General features: G+C 45.2%; 1 protein-coding gene across 1 annotated transcript in view; it reads left to right on the top strand.

The window, feature by feature from the left end:
* Positions 1-16,131, top strand: part of ARMC2 (armadillo repeat containing 2) — a 319,621-nt gene that overhangs the window by 24,433 nt on the left and 279,057 nt on the right. Inside the window, exon 4 of the mRNA XM_070795507.1 lies at positions 10,608-10,777. The gene's annotated coding sequence lies outside the window, so the exon portion shown is untranslated. The remainder of the gene's footprint in view (positions 1-10,607; positions 10,778-16,131) is intronic.

The raw sequence follows: 16,131 nt of genomic DNA, 5'->3' as shown, positions 1-16,131 counted from the left end.
ATTCATTCATTCATTCACTCGTCTGTAACTAGTTGATCAAGTGGGCTGGACTTGGTGGGATATAACCAGGAAATGGCTTCTTTTTCTCTTATCACTGCCCTTCCAAATTGCTGTCAAACCTTCTTTCATTGGGCAATATCTCAGGCAGATCTCAGAACTATTCAGTCCCTTTCAAGTTATTAATAAACTGTCCTCATGTTAAAGTATTAAAAAGCCCAGTCCGGTATACATTTTACAACTGTTTCCTGCCAAATTCAAAGCTATTTCATCTTCCCTCAGCTCAGGATTGACCCAAGCTCAAAAAGATTGCACAGTCTTTGATTATTGTGTTGTCTTTTGACTTTCACTATCTGCTTCTGACTCTCCAAGGTAGAGGAAGAGTAGGGAGAAAAGGGGAAGAAGCAAAAATGTCTTTTTACTTGGTGGGGTCTGCTGTAACACAGCCACTGATGTCCTCTGAATATGGAAGTTTTTGGGTACTGGTTCCTTCTCTTGTAAGACACTTTCATGGGCTCCTTGGACCTGCCCCATTCCCACCCACCCTCTCTGGCTGACTCTTAGGACCCCCCTTCAGATCCAAACCAATGGGATACCCCATATGGCCATCTAATGCCAGGTTCACCTCCCTGTGGCAGTCAAGGCCCTTGGCCAGTCCTATTAAGAGGACTCAAGCCCAGCTACCATTCTCAGGATCCACATGGTCCACAGAGGAATTCTCACGTATTGTCTCTAGACCCTGCAGTTCAGCAAGCATCCACCAAGAAGTGAGATTTTATCTCTGTTTTTGGCAGACTTCCCTACTCTCTGAATGGGCCTCTTAGAGCCAACTTCACCTGGATGGGGGAAGCATTCCCTCCCCTCCTCTGATGAGAGGAAAAGGAAAATAAATGCACAATACTTCTTATTAGAACTCCCCTGTAGTCCATCTAAAATCATATCTGTATACCTCTATCGTCTATCTCTTGTTTTGGCCAACTCCTAACAAGGCTTACATGGAAGCTGCATCTCTCTTTGGGCCACTTGTTACCCAGCTCTGCTTTGAGCCTCAGCAAAAGTTCTCAACAGAAAAATTCCAATTTAACCTTCTGTTATTCACTACTAATTCATTCATCCACAATATTTATTCAGTAAACACCCAGGAGAACCACGTGCCCAGGATTATGTGCATGTGTACTCAGTAAGGAGCAAAACTGGCCCAGCCCTGACCCACTTCTGGGTGATCTGGGCGGATCCACCATTACTGGCCTCTAAAACCTTTCCAGAACACCTAAATTTGATTAATCCAACATCCTATCGACTGGAACTCTGTTATTCAGAGCTCGCACACGATAGCTACAAAGACAGCTGTAACTTCATGTCATCACTGATAACTTAATCATCAGAATTATTTTAGTGTTGAGTGTATTTTGCTGATATCTGATTCTTTAGCAAGTACAAACTTAGTTGTGTTTCTATTTTAATACTAAATAGACATATGCTCTAAAATACAGTTCCCTATAATCAGAATATTTGCTAAATTATAACTTCCCATTATTTGACCAGACTGAGTTCAGAACATTTTCCTGTTTGTTTATAGAATACTTCATAGTTCTATAACGTGTGCATACATGTACATATGTATATAAATTTTTTCCAGTTTTTTTTTTTGGGGGGGGGTACATGTGTATTTTCTTTTATTAGATTGAATTTTCCTGGTATTTTCCCTTTGATCCAAAAAATAAAAGTGTCCACTTTCCTGGCTTCAATGGATATCTCATTGAAATATTTAACTTGATTTTTTAATGCAAAATTATGTGTTTTTAAAACCCTTCTCCTGTTCTTGGCACTACTAATTGAAAACATTCAACTTAGAATGTCTGCCTTGTTCTTGAAGTTGGATTCTATGTGTTTTGATTTTGTGGGAATTTTTTTTTTTCATCTCATTAAACCTCAACGGAGATGAAAAGTTTTGATCTTGTGTAGGGAAAAACACTAGCAAATCTTTAGTGTTGCCAACTACTACATTTCAAAAAGTCTTGCATTCTAACCCCAGTTCCCTGATGTAATATACATAAATCTCATTAACCTTATAAATATGATTTTTCAGGAGCAAAGAACTTCTCCCTTCTTCCTTTATTATGCATAATTTGCATAATAGCACCTAGTCCAAGTGTTGGCAGATAATAATATCTTAAAGGGCACTGAAGTATAAGAATAACTACATCCTTGCAGATGTTTTATGAAATATACCCCATTAGTCACTTTATAGTTGAGAGGCAGAAAAATAGGCACCTAGCAACAGCATGCTGCTCCTTGGGATAAAATAAAAGCCATTTTACATCCGGAAGATATTGTCTTTTCTTTGGGAGGGGTGGTGTCAGGCTAGCACATTTAATTACATAGAAAACTCTCACAAGGAGACTGGGCTGTTGATTGTCCACGTGCATGATGAATGACAGTAACGATATCCCCGACGATGGCTTTTGGTGGAGGGGATGGGCCTCGCTGGGAGCCTTCCAGACAAGTTCATAAGTCATTCCTGTGCAGAGACCCTGAGACTGCTTAAGAACTGCGCTTTTCCTCTGAAAAGCCACCTTCCTGCCTCCCTCTCTTCCTCTCTGAGTGGATTCTGGAAGGGGGGCACTGCCTGCCTCCAGAACCCAAAAGTAAGGATCTGGCACCTAATACAGTATCAGGACCCACTTTCCCCCACTGGCCACCAGCAACCACATGAAAATGCTAAGCCCGCATTAGCACCCGATTAGGTTGAATTTCCAGAAGGTTCTTTTCTCACACCAATTAGGACATGTGCAAAGTAATAGGAGGCAAGCGAAAGTGATGAAGGAATAAAGCATGGGTAGAGCAATTGTCCTCCAATAATTGTATTTTGTTCTATACTTCTCAATATTGTACAATTATAATCTTTGATAATTATTACTCAAGAATTATGGTTTATGAGTATTGTTCAATTGTCATCACCGATTGAATGATACTTAGGTGTGTTCTTTTTATAAAAGTTAATAAGTAACAAGGAAAAACAAAAACCTAACTTTCAGCAAGGGGGAATTCCTTGAGGAATTCTACATATCTATGTACATTCCTTGAGGTGCTTGCCTCTTGGCCAGTGCAGAGGACAGCCCACCATGGCCCCAAGGCCACTCTGCAGACATTTGCTGAGCCCCTGAGGATACATAGCCCTGACCTCTAGCAGTTCCCCTTCAGCAGGGGAGTGTGGCCCCCAGGAGACTTCCCAGAAGCAGGTTATTCTCTCTGCATTGTGGGGACTTGGGAGCAGGCAGAAATTCACACTTAAGTCAATATCTTGCCTTCAAGTCTTGGCCTCTGTTGGTTAATAGTGGAATGTAAAGTGAAGCAGTGCAGTGAGGGTTAGCACACGTGGGGAAGCCAGGGCTGGAGGAGAGGTGAACTCTCCCTCTCTCCTTAAAAAATAAAAACAGAAGGCAGGAAGGAAGGGAGGGAGACAGAGCACAAAATGTTAGAAATCCTGATGACTATTGCACAATGTTGCAAATATAATTAATGCCTGAATTGTACACTTGTTGTCATTCAGCCAGTAAGTCCTGTCCGACTCTTTGCGGCTGCATGGTCTGCAGCACACCAGGCTTTCCTGTACTTCACTATCTCCCAGAATTTGCTCAAACTCCAAATTTTAGGTTATATGTACATATTGACCACAGTTTAAAAATAGTATAATATACTCCAAACCATTGAATTGTACATTTTAAATGAAGTGACTTGTATGGTATCTAAATTTATATCTTAAGCTGGTTTTTAAATTTTTGATATCCATGAGTTGTGTGTGTGTGTGTGCACACACACACATATATAAGCACGGACACAGGCCAGCAGGAGAGACTGCCAACTTCTGAGTTAATCTACTTTGGCTGGGAATGTCAGAGTGAGGACTAGACCAAGGCATGGAGGAGAAATGTAACATATATATCCCTTGTTTACAAGTGCCCTGGAGGAAGGGAGAAAGATGTAAAGTATGCTGCTGCTGCTGCTAAGTCGCTTCAGTCGTGTCCGACTGTGTGCGACCCCATAGACGGCAGCCCACCAGGCTCCTCCATCCCCGGCATTCTCCAGGCAAGAACACTGGAGTGGGTTGCCATTTCCTTCTCCAATGCATCAAAGTGAAAAGTGAAAGTGAAGTCGCTCAGTCGTGTCTGACTCCTAGCGACCCCATGGACTGCAGCCTACCAGGCTCCTCCGCCCATGGGATTTCCCAGGCAAAAGGACTGGAGTGGGGTGCCATTGCCTTCTCCTAGAAAGTACTGTATGATGGATACTAAAATAATATCATCAGACTACAGGCTTCACATACTTTTATAAGTGGGAGGCATCTCTGCTTTTCTGCATCCTTTGTTTTCAAAGTCAGAGGCATGGCTAGCTCTGCTGATGGAGGCCAGTGAAGTTGTGACAACTAATGATCAAGCTGAAGCTCCTGTACTCCCAGGAAATGTCTGACTGTGCTTAGGAATGCTGCACATCTCCTTTGATTATGCCTTGGAGCCAGTGTTCCTTTTTCTGGAGGAGCCTTCAAGATCAAGGAGGCATGGTTTCAAGGTCAAGGAGGCATGATGGAGGCGACACTGGGTCTGGGTCAAAGACCGCCTCCCTTCCTGGGAGACCTTGAGGGCTGGCCGGTTGCCTGGGGTTCTTTGGCCATAAAATGTCGATGGTGATTCCCATGTCTTCTCCTTGGAGTAGCGTGAACAGGGAAATCCAAACAAGATAGCAAGTGAGCCTTCAGTAAGTGTGAATCACCGCCCTTGTTGGAAGGTGTTCTGGATGTACATAATAGAAAACATAATACATGAGCAAAAACAAACAAACAAACAAACAAAAACAGAAAGAAGGCACTGTTGAAAGGATACTGGGAAATCTCTTAGAAACCAGGGTCAGGGAGTGAGCCTGGATGCAGAAATGGGGTCTGGAGAGCTGGAAGCTCACTCCCTCTGGCTCCTCTGCGTGTCCATCTGTCTTGACACCCCTCCCTCTCTGCAGGCTGACTTCTGTTGCTCTGGCTTGCAGGCCAAATATGGTCACCCCGTGGCACCTGTGATTACATGCCTCTGTTTAAACCATGAGCCCAGGCTTTTCTCTCACGTCCTCACTTATGGCTCAGCCTGGGCAGGCGATCATGCCTTGTCTGCTGAGTCATGAGTGTGGGCAGGGGTCACACCGATAAACGTCATCCTCTGTCCATCCCTGTTGGCAGACAGGCACCAGGAGAGGTGCCCCCTACAAACATGATGGCAAAATCTAGTGGTCTGATTACATCAGTCAATGGAAGGGTGGCATTTGATTTTAAGAACCTCCTTTTATACTGTCCTTGTCTCCGCTGTCTTCTGTGAGTCCTGTCCTGTGAGCCCTGTGGAGCCTGGCCCTGGCTGGGAGCTGGGGCCAAGCAAAGTGAACCACGGTGATGCTGGGGGTCCCTCAGAGAGTGGAGCTGGGCTTGTGGGATGCTTTGGGGGCCCAGAAGTCACCCTGCAGCTGAAGTGGGACCAGGCTGTTCTGCTTGTGCTCAGGGAACCCTGTTCATTTCTCACAAAGTGTCTTGCAAATGTGAGTGGGTAAAGGTCATAGGAGGGTTTCCCAGGTGGTACTAGGGGTAAAGAACCCACTTGCCAATGCAGGAGACATAAGAGATATGGGTTCAATCCCTGGGTTGGGAAGATTCCTTGGAGAAAGTCATGGCAACCCACTCCAGTATTCTTGCCTGGAGAATCCCCATGGACAGAGGAGCCTGGTGGGCTGCAGCCCATATGGTCACAAAGAGTCGGACACAACTGAAGCGGCTGAGCATGCACACATGCATAAGTCGTAGGAACCCATTTCAAGCTAGCTTCAGCAGAGTAGGAGACTTTTTCTGGGTTTGCTTTCCTGGATCCCTCTGTCCCATCCCACCTGCTGCCCTTTGAGCCATTTCGCTATTTCCCAGCTCTCCACCCAGAGATAGACACGGTGAGTCCTGCGCTGATCTCCTCCCGTGAAAGGACAGTGGGGAAGATGCTGAACTAAGGGCTGCTGACATTTTTCCTCCTTTTCCTTTCATTGCCCATGGTCTGCAATTACTCCTTCCAGTCTTGGCCTTCAAAGCTGTGAGAGGGTGAGCAGGTGTTGAGAGCAACTTTGCTCTTTTTGAGTCAATCCTGTTACGTGGAAAAGGTCCAACTCTCTCGGGGGAGCTGGCAGCTCCTCCAAGGCCAGACCACTGGGCAAGGCTCCCGAGAGCAGTGCTAGCCTGCTCGGTGTCGCAAGGAGCTGGGCCAGGCCTGCTCGCCTCTGCCCCCAGGAGCAGGCCGCTTTTCAAACAGATGTACAGATAATTGACCGTCATAGGCAGACTGCAAAGGTGTACCAGGCTTGCAGAAAAGAGAAAAGAACCCTGAGCTGAGGACACTTCTGCCCCTCAGGTCTGTGCCCTCCTTCCATCTTTCCTCCACCCTCCTGTGCTGTTGGACATGGAGGAGCCAGTAACTTGCCAGGAGGTCTGTTCCACGTGTTGTGGAAGATGCTGGTGGTGGGAAGGGCAAAGGGCAGAAGGGGGGAGGTGTGCAGAAGAGCAGGCCTTACCTGCATCTAAGTGGGCAAACCCACTGCAGGTCCCTGCAGGACTTGAGCCTTAAGGATTAACCCTTAAGAAGCCACCAAGGCAAATAAGTACGTGATTACATTCACGGCTAGTTACTTAATAATAATAACCGGCATCTGTTCCTGGCACAGTTCTAATCCGCTTACACTTGTCAGTTCATTTAATCTTCACAGCGCTACAAGGTAGGCACTTCGATTAGCTTCATTTTACAAACAAAGTCGAGGCACAGACTGGTTAAATACTGGGCCCAGTTTCACAGGGCAAATCAGTGACAGAACCAGGATTTGAACACAGATAGTCCCCCTCCAGAGTCACTCCCCCAACTGCTTCCTAGGTTATCGGCCTCTCACGATGCAGGACAGGGTGGAATCAGTCTTTGCTTTAGTGTGCTGTGATCATTTAAAAGATGCTACTAGGGAGAAAACTTATTTTTAAAGTCTAACCATTGGAAAAGCAAGTTTTAGCAACAGAAGGTTTCATGATCCATTCGAAGCTCACCGGTCAGTTTGCATGCCTCCTAACTCCCACAGGAGTAAAACTGGCTGTTCTCGTTGCCATTAGCAGAGAGGAGCCACGCACTTAATGCGCAAGGGGAGGGTGGGCCAGTCCTTATTTAAGCCATGTGATCTGATGGGTGGGGGGCGGTGCTGGAAAGTGAACAAAGCTGGGAATTATTGCACTGCAGCTCACCCTGACGCTTACTGTGATTCTAGAATCTGTGAACATATGGTAACTGCTGGAAGTACCGAATAGCAGTTGGAAACCATAGACTTAAGGAACAAACCGGCTACTCTCTTTCTGTGTGTGTGTGAAAAGAAACACACAATTTTTTAAAATTGAAGTATAGTTGATTTACAATATATTATATTAGTTTCAGGTATAGAACATAGTAGTTAAATATTTTTATAGATTACACTCCATTAAAATTATTAGAAAATATTGGCTATATTCCCCGTACTGTACAATATATCCTTGAAGCTTATTTATGTTATACCTAGTAGTTTTTAACCTCTTAATTCCCTCCACCTCTCTGGCCCTCCCCACTTCCTTCTCCACATTGGTAACCTCTGGTTTGTTCTCTAATACGTGAGTCTGTTTGGTTATATTAATTCACTTGTTTTATTGTTTAGATTCCTCAAGAAGTGATTACATGCAGTATTTGTCTTCCTCTTGTACTACTCCTGCCCTTCACATCTCTTCCCACAGCCCATTTTCACTCCCAAATCTGAAGAAAGTCCAGAACAAACTATTTCCTCACCTTCAATCCATCCCCCACACATCAGTGTGAGAGTTTTCCCTCTCCTTTTCCAGTTTTGGTTGGACCTTAAATTCCTCTTCTTTGTTGTATGGGGCTGGATGGAGAGCTAGAAATGTCGGGATGACAGCTTATTTGAGATCCGTGGTGGCCCTTGGGAATTCAGGCCAAGGGCTGCTTCTCTTGCCAGTTGACGGAGCCCCACTGTGTAGCTAGCAAAACCCACCCCTTCCCCTCCCCTGCCACGTCCCCCTTCCCCCACCTGGTCAGCAACCTTTGCATCTTTCCCCTCTTCTCTGACCTCTTTGGGAGCATCCTGCTGGTGATGTCCATTCCCCCCCTCTGTGCCTGGTGCTGACTCCACTTAGCCTCTGTCTTAGTCTGTTCAAGCTGCTGTAACACCACAGACTGGGTAGCGTATAAACAACAGAAACTTACTTCCCACAGTTCTGGAGGTTGGGAAGTCCAAGATCAAGGTGTCGGAAGATATGGTGTCAGGTGAGGTCCTGCTTCCTGGTTCACAGACAGCTGTGTCTTCTTGCTGCATCCTCTCATGGCAGAAGGGCTGGGGGAGCTGGCTGGTGTCTTTGTTATGAGGGCAAATCCCATTCATGTGGGATTCATTCAACCCCATTCACCCTCACGATCTAATCACCTCCCAGAGGCCCCATCATTTGGGGGAGCTGGGTTTCAACATATGGATTTTGGTGAGGGGGAGACACAAATATTCAATCTATAGCAACCTCTTTCATTGTATAGTTTACATGTTTTGTCTCTCTCTTCTAAACGATAAGATTCTGGAAGGTCTGAACCATGTTTTCTTCATTCACTACCTGCCTTACTCCATCAGCAAGCAGTGCTTGTCGCTCCTGTGTCCACATCCATTCATCTTTGTAGACTTAATGTTGAGCACCCTGCCTTTGACCAAGAAATGAATCCACTGCTATTCAGAGATTTTCCTGTCTTCTGACTCCTCTTTCTCTTCCCCAACCAAGTTGCTTTGGGAACTAAGGGAACTAGCTTCCCCTCCTCTCGTAGTGAGAGAGGTCTGGAAGTCAGTCTCATGGGTAAACTGAGGCTTCCCTAGATGCCTGCTGTTTCACATAACAAATTCTCCCAGAAAAACCAGTTAAGACATTCTGGTCTAACCACATCTCTCTAGAAAGCCCTATACAGAGAGTGCTAGCTTCCTATGTGGTATCCACTCTCTTTCTTTCTTAGAGACAGAGATACAATGTAATTCCAGGTGGCATGTAGTCAGTCAAAGGACTATGATTTTCTGCCTCTTTTGTAGAAGATGAAAGCAGAAATTGTTGGATGAAACTTCTGGGAAAGACATTCTTGCCCTTCCATCCTACCTGCCTTGTTTGGGGTGTGGATGTGATGGCTGGAGCTGCAAGAACCATATTGAGTTCACAAAGAAGAGACTAAAAGAATCACAAAGACTCGGTCCTAATTTTCTTGATTCTAATTGATTCATAAGCCACTGATCTAATGCCAGTAATTACCCACACTTTCATTTCACATTAAACAATACATAGACCATTGTGTTTAAGTCACTGTAACCAGTCCTCTTACTAGCAACTAACAGCAATTTCTAGCTGATACACTGAATTAGATGATAAACTCGAAGGCCTTAGTTACAGGGAGTTGAGCTCTTATAAAGGCACCGTTCTCAGAAATTCTTCCTTTGCTGACAAGCCCTGGTGTCAATACTCTCTGAGTTAAGTGAAATCTTTTTGGTGTTCCCAAATTTAACTTCTTCAGTGAAAGTGAAAAATGAAAGCTGCTGGGCTCCCTCCCTAGAAGCAGTTTTAGGAAAGCAAGTCATCATATCCCTTTGACTCGTGGTCACCTGCGACAGCATCGCCGATTCCATGCCCGCGAGCTACATGTTGAAGTTCTCCAACATCTGGCAGCTGAGCTGCCACTGGCTTTTTTAAGCACAAGTAAAACCAAGCATTCGAATGTTCCCAATTTAGCCTCTGAAGCATTATGTTGGGCGCCTCTACCTTGGTCCACAGCTGCCAGCAATCCAAAGCTCTTTCTTGTACAGACATTTTCAGTTTTTTAAATTTAGGTATTCTCCTCACTCCCAATGGTGGTGAAGTTACCCTGGAGGAATTTTTATAGAGGCAGTCACTGTTGTGTCTTACTAACCAAAGGTGTCTAAAAGGTTTCCCTGGGGCTGGGGTGGTAGGGACGGTCTTTAGAAGAGAGCAGAAAAACCTGCTGAGAAGCTGAAAGTCCTGTGTCCTGTTAATGCCTTATGAAGAACTCGTTCCTCTCTGTAGCCAGGCCCTCATCTCAAGCAGCCAATTTTTTTCAATTTTTTAATGAATTTATTTAGTTTTCATTGAAGGATAATTGCTTCACAATATTGTGTTGATTTCTGCCATATATCAACATGAATTAGCCATAGGTATACATATATCCCATCCTTCTTGAGCCTCCCTCCCACTTCCCACCCCACCCCACCCCTCTAGGTTGTCACAGAACCGCAGTGTGAGCTCCTGGAGTCATACAGCAAATTCCCACTGGCTGCCTGTTTTACATATGGTAGTGTATGTTTCCGTGCTGCTCTCTCCATTCGTCCCACCCTCTCCTTCCCCGCCCCCGACTCCTGCCATGTCCAAAAGTCTGTTCTCCGTGTCTTCAAGCAGCCAGTTTTAAATGGTAGTCATGCCATAAGGGTGGGGTCAAGGTGGTGGGAATAAAACCCCACCTTCTTTCTCCTTCATGCCTGTGCAGGGTGAGAAGCCGAGTCAGTGGGAGGCAGCACTCCGGAACTGAAGGACTCCATCCTCAAGGGCTGACCATCCCATCTTGTGGACCCCTTCATCTCCAGACGATGCTGCCCAGGACCTGAGGGTTCTTAGACTGCCCTCTCCTTCTGTGCTTTTTCTCTAGTCGTGCTCCAGGTTAGTGCCACAGTCTGTAAGAAGCAAGTGGAATCAGAGAATATCAGCAGCACAAGGGGCTTCAGAGACTGCCTCATCCCACTTTCTAATTTGACATTTGGATAAAACGAAGTCCATGGCAGAGAGATGACAAGTCTCAGGGCACATCACTAATTAGTGACTAGCTTTAGGTCCTGAGCCTAGGCTGGCAAGTTTGGCATAGTAATAGATAATAGCAAGAGTGTACACACACACACACACACACACACACACAGACACACAAACTCTTGTTTAGTTCACTATGTGCATGGTGCTGTTGTAAAATATGTATAGGGTTGTGTGCATATTATCTTTCCCATTTTATGCATAAGGAGTACAAAGCTCAGAGATGTTAAGTGACTTGCCCAAAGTCACAGCTGGTGACTGGCAGAACCAGAACGTGAACTCAGGCAGTCTGGCTCTGCTCTTGACCCCTGCACAGTCCTGACATACTAGCGTGCGGTCTTTACTCACTTATGGTCCAGAGGAAGGATCTCTAATAAATTCCTTGGCCAGAGGATTCCTGGCTTGATATCTTACCCTTAGAGGGACATTTCCCAAAACATGATGGTACGAGGTACTAAAGTAAGGCTTCAACCAAAACTACAGCTAAGCAAGAAATTCCATGGTCAAACAAATGTGCAATGTTGTATTAAAACAAGTTAAACAGAATTGCTTTTACCACAGAACTTCTCAGAGCCTTCCATATGCCAGTGGACATTGTGAATTTTCTAAAAGAGTCTAAAAGCATTTCCTAAACCTTTTGGAACATGGAGCGTTTTTTCATGCATTGATGTCATCACACATCATGTGGCTTCTGGAAAACTCAATCAAGTAAAAAAGGCAAATTTTATTTGATGTATTGTTATGAAAATAGCTTTGACCTCAAGAATGCACTAAAATGGAAAACAACTTTGACTCAAGGATACCCTCCAGGGTTTCCTGGAACACAGTTTGAGAACTGATGTCCTAGCAAATAATATATTAAAAATAAGGCTTGAAGGACAGGATCATGGGCTAAATAGCGTCTTGTCCTCGTGAAGGACAGGAGGAAATCGAATGAAAGAGCATGAATGTGTTTTAAGAATCAGTCTTTCATTCTACTGATTCCTTATTTTCCCTTTTCTTTCTCTTCTCTTCCCTCCTTTCTTCTTTCCATTTAAAAATTCCTCATTGCTCCATAAAGGATTTAAAGTAGCTTACTCTTCCAGTAAGTCAACATTCTTATTGATAGAGCCACATTGCAAAATAAGTAAAGTGTTATTTTAGTGAGGGGGGGGTGCTATCCCTATCCCCCCAATTCTCCTTGATTTGCACCCCTATAAATCAACCTGAAATTTCTATCATTAGCATTTTGGTTATTTGGGTAAAGCCATGTCTTTCTAGAAAGAGGCTCTGGCTCAGATATAATTTGGATATGGCAGGAAGTGTGACGTGTTGGGCTACACCACCTGAGCCTCTGCACAAGGGGCTCAGTTTAGGGAGCTTTTCCCAAATAAGAATCCTGAGGGATCGGGACTCAGAATGGGGGACTACTGCTGCGGCTACCCTCAGGGGACCCTAGAAAGTGAGGTACCTGGTGAGAAGTAGCTGCTGTTTTTTAGGGAGATGTCCAAAGGTGCCTTTTATTCATTTAACAGTTTTACCTGGGGTCTGCCCTGGATCCGAGGTCATTGTGTGTTTCTACTAGACCAGAGGTCTTTGAGGGCTTCCCTGGTGGCTCAGACAGTAAAGAATCTGCCTTCAATGCAGGAGACCAGGGTTCGATCCCTGGGTCAGAAAGATCCTCTGGAGAAGGGAATGGCAACCCACTCCAGTATTGTTGCCTGGAGAATCCCATGAACAGAGGAGCCTGGCAAGCTATAGTTCATGGGGTCACAAAGAGTCAAACATGACAGAGTGACTAACACAGGTGTCTTTGAACCTGACCTCAACCTTCAGGACAAAGCCAATGTGACATCCGGGGTAACCCAAACCAGGTGGGAAAAATGAAACATCTGTCCTACTGGGTGACACAGCGTCCTCCTTTGTAACACTGGCCTGTGCAATGTCACCTTGTCCTTTTGCTCACGAGGCAGCTGATCCACAGGAAGATGCCCCGGTGCCCACAGCCTGGGGCCAGATGGAGAATCACCCGGTAGAGGGACACTAAGGGTCCTCCCCGTCCTGAGGGCAGCTCTGCCTTCCTCGCTTCTTTGTCTTTTCCAGCCTTGAGTTTTAGGGCTCCTGCCAGGTGACGCTAGCAGTGAATCACCACCTCTTACACTTGCCACTGCCATGTGCCATATGCCACACTTGAGCCCCGGTGTGTGCCAGGCGAATCCTTAGCTGTTTTCCTGGAGTGGGCTTGCGTGATTGATGTGCTCCTCGTCCAGGCAAACCATCTAACTAAGTGTTTTATAAACAAGAAAACAAATTTATTGGGGGTTTTCCACGTACAATAGTACTACACACTCCTTCAGAAAATACAGATGAGAAAGTGGAAAAGTCACCCACAATCCTGTCACCCAGAGATAAGGACAGCCAGCTCTGGATGTGAACCCCACCTGCCCTACAGACACTTGTGGAAGGTCCCAGGTGGGATTCATACGTGGCCAGAGTCATGGCCATTCTTCCACCCTCCCCGCCCTCCACGCCCATCCCCATTGCTTTGCAGCAGTGTCTACACTGCAGAAGGGGCTGGGTTTTGTGTGTGGATTCTCTGGCTTAGAGGGTAATGGAGAGGACAGCGTGGACTCAGGCCCCCTTTCTGTCTCAGGGATGGATGGATCTGATGGGGTGCGAGGGGGGAGGAGCCGGCTCCACAATTCTGAGTAGGATTCAGTGTGTCCCACACAGTGAGGACTCGGGAGTTCAGCTCTGCTCAGGCGAATGAAGGATGTCTGTTCTCTGCCATGTATTGAAGCCACTAATTTCCTCTCGGGACACCCCTGTCATGGAGTGGGGGGCCTCTGGTAGGGATACCACTCTCTTGCCAAGTGTCTGCCAGTCTAATTCCTGGTTTCTCTGCTCACCCTTGATGCTGCCTTGGTATTCCCTTTAGATCTCCTAATTTGAAGTCTGTATTTAGTCTTTTCTGCCTTAGCACATGCCTAATAGTTAAATATGAAATCCAAGACATCATAAACCATCGGCCTCCTGTTTCATATAAAATGCATGAGGAGACATCACCAACATTCACAGGCTCTGATGAATCACCTCAGGTTCTCAACATCTCCCCACCACTCTTTTTAAAAAATTTTTTATTTTGAGTTGGGGGTTTCCCCTGTGGCTCAGTGGCAAAGAATCTGCCTGCACTGCAGAAGCCGCAGGTGATATGGGTCAGGAAGATCCCTGGAGGAGGGCATGGCAACCCACTCCAATATTCTTGCCTAGAGAATTCCATGGACAGAGGAGCCTGGCAGGCTACAGTCCATGGGGTTGCAAAGAGTTGGACATGACTGAAGCAACTTAGCACAAGCACGCACATAGCCAGTTAACAGTGTATCACTCTGAATTCTTCAGATTAAACAGGAAAAGAGCTGGGAAAAGTTGGGCTCTGCACTGGCCAGCTAGAGCAATCCTCTCTGCTGGCTCAGCCTCTTCACCGGCAGCCCTGCTGGCTCATCTGTTTATTCTGCAATTAGCACTGGAAGGAGACTCACGGGGAAACTTTTGCTTGGGGGCCCAGAATTTATATTTCAGAACTTCTTCCCCTCATTAGAGCACCAGATTCTGTCAGGAGAGTTTGAAAACAATAGCTCTCTGTGCTCTTCCAAAAATGCTCTTGATAATAATCATTGATAATTTCAATATCCACAAATGTGGTCTTTCTAATACTGTCTTCCAGTTCTTCAACTTCTCCTCCTCCCGGTGATCTTATCCTTTATGGCATCTTTAAAAAAATTTTTATATGTCTATCTCATATAGAGTACTGATTTCATTCATTTTTCAAAATTTTATTGGTAAATAGTTGATTTACCTTGTATTATTTTCAGGTTTACAGCATAATGATTCAGTTTTATATATATATATATATATATATATTATATGTGTGTATGTGTATATACATACATATATATTCATTCTTCTTCAGATTCTTTTCCCATATACGTTATTACAGAATATCGAGTAGGGTTCCCTGTGCAATACAGGAGGTCCTTGTACAGGTTGGTTATCTATTTTATATATTGTAGTGTGTATATTTTAACCCCAAGCTCATAATTTATCCACCCCACCTCACCCCCCTACATTTTCCTTTTTTTTGTTTTTGAAAATCTGTAAATCTATTTTTGTTTTGTAAATAAGTTCATTTATAAAAATTAGATTCCACATATAAGTGATGTCATGATATTTGTCTTTCTCTGGGTGACTTAGTATGATAATCTCTAGGTCCATACAAATTGCTGCAAATGGCATTCTTTCATTCTTTTTTGCTTAGTCGCTCAGTCACGTTCGACTCTTTGTGACCCTATGAACTGTAGCTGGCCAGGCTCCTCTGTCCATGGAATTTTCCAGGCAAGAATACTGGAGTGGGTTGCCATTTCCTTCTCCAGAGGATCTTCCTAATCCAGGGATCGAACCCACATCTTCCATGTCTCCTGCATTGCAGGCAGATTCTTTACTCACTGAGTCATCTGGGAAGCCATTAGGAAATGACAGTGACACTCTTTAAGTAGGATTTTCTACCAGTTTCATTAGAATTGACCACATATCTCAAAACCTTAACTGGTTGGTCATCCAGATGGCAGATTTAGGAGAGGGCACGCTAGGATGGAACAGGACAGAAACTTGGTCTGCAAAGGGAGGCAGCGAAGCAGCATCTGAGAGCATGCACTGAGACCTTGTCAGTGGTGGGTTCAAGTCCCTGCTCTGGAATGTTAATGAGATGACCTGAGCATCTTGAGAGTTGAGATGATGTGTGGAAAGCACCGGAACAGCATCTGGGACATAGGCACTGTCGCACACTCACTGTTAAGACTTTTTTTTTTAAATTAAACATGGCACCGAGAAGTTTTTAAGCACATTCTGGTTTAATAGGCATTTTGACACTGTAAGGTGGTGTCAGTATCTGTCCTGCAGATGGGAAAGTGGCTCTCTAGGCTACCTAGCCTGTCCCCAGGAGAGGGGATAACACAGGTATGTCCGTGGAGGGCATGCAGGTGAGTTACCCAAGGTAGGAGGAAAGACAAGAGTCTCCCTTGCCTGCCAGGCTGGAGGTGCAGAAGCTCATTCATCCTTCTCTGGGCATGTGGCTGGTCTCCTCAGAAACTGCTGGGGCAGGTCTGATGGTCAGGGCACTTGGCCCGAGGCCCCAGCATGGGCTGCTCACAGAAGCATGTGACTGGGGGAGGAAT

This window comes from Bos indicus, chromosome 9 (genome assembly GCF_029378745.1).
Source record: "Bos indicus isolate NIAB-ARS_2022 breed Sahiwal x Tharparkar chromosome 9, NIAB-ARS_B.indTharparkar_mat_pri_1.0, whole genome shotgun sequence".
Taxonomy (NCBI): domain Eukaryota; kingdom Metazoa; phylum Chordata; class Mammalia; order Artiodactyla; family Bovidae; genus Bos; species Bos indicus.
This window is presented reverse-complemented; position numbering and strand designations above follow the sequence as displayed.